This window comes from Lipotes vexillifer, unplaced genomic scaffold (assembly GCF_000442215.2).
Source record: "Lipotes vexillifer unplaced genomic scaffold, Lipotes_vexillifer_v1.1 scaffold1594, whole genome shotgun sequence".
NCBI lineage: Eukaryota > Metazoa > Chordata > Mammalia > Artiodactyla > Lipotidae > Lipotes > Lipotes vexillifer.
The window spans coordinates 49217-49947 of NW_006788783.1; the positions used below are offsets into that span (position 1 = coordinate 49217).

The 731-nt window shown below is 73.5% G+C and overlaps 1 protein-coding gene across 1 annotated transcript in view; it reads right to left on the reverse strand.

Annotated features, from left to right (window-relative positions):
- Positions 1 to 471, reverse strand: part of WTAP (WT1 associated protein) — a 26229-nt gene extending 25758 nt beyond the window's left edge. Inside the window, exon 1 of the mRNA XM_007461763.1 lies at positions 296 to 471. The gene's annotated coding sequence lies outside the window, so the exon portion shown is untranslated. The remainder of the gene's footprint in view (positions 1 to 295) is intronic.
- Between the last annotated feature and the right edge of the window lie 260 nt (positions 472 to 731).

The window sequence follows — 731 nt, forward strand, 5'->3', positions numbered from 1 at the left end:
CCTCTCCTGACGGAGGCCGCGCCGGCGCCGCCCAGTCACATAGGCTGACCCCGCGCTACCCGCTCGCTGCCCAGGCCGCCCGACCCCGCTGCCGCCGGCCCCCGCGCTCCTCCTCCCGCCACAGCCCCGGCTCTCCCCTTTATTTGCAGGTCTTGCTGCCACAAAATGGCGCTGAGGGAGGAAGCGAGGTCCCGTCGCCCCACCCCCTTCCCGCTCCTCCCGCCGCCCCGCCCCGCGACGCCGCCGGCGCCCGCCCGCTTCTCCGCCCCGCCATGTTAGCGCCCGGCCCACTCACCGACCAGTTGTCTCACGGACGCGACCACAGCTTCCCGCCCGCCGGGCCCAGCCGAGGGGAGGAAAGGCGAAAGGAGGGCGCCCGCTGAGGGCCTCGAGTCGCTACAGGAGGAGCTGCGCCTGGTGGCACGCCCCGCGGCCGCTGAAGCGCTGCGAGCTCGGCGGGGGCGGGGAGGGAAGCGGGCCTCAGGGAGTGATGAGCCGCGAGGTCGCAGGTCAGCCGCGGGGCATCACGGGAAGGGCGGCGGGGGTCGCGATTGGCGGCGCCGGGTGGACACGCTCCCAGGGCGGGCAAGCTCGCCGGGCCACCTGCGGCTGCGGCGCTGCCTCTGGCGGAGGAATCTGGACGAAGGCGGCGTGTGATTGGCCGTTCTTCGTTACAGCACCCATCTGTGATGCTTCCGCGCGCTGTCGGCAAGGTGCAACCTAAGAAGCGA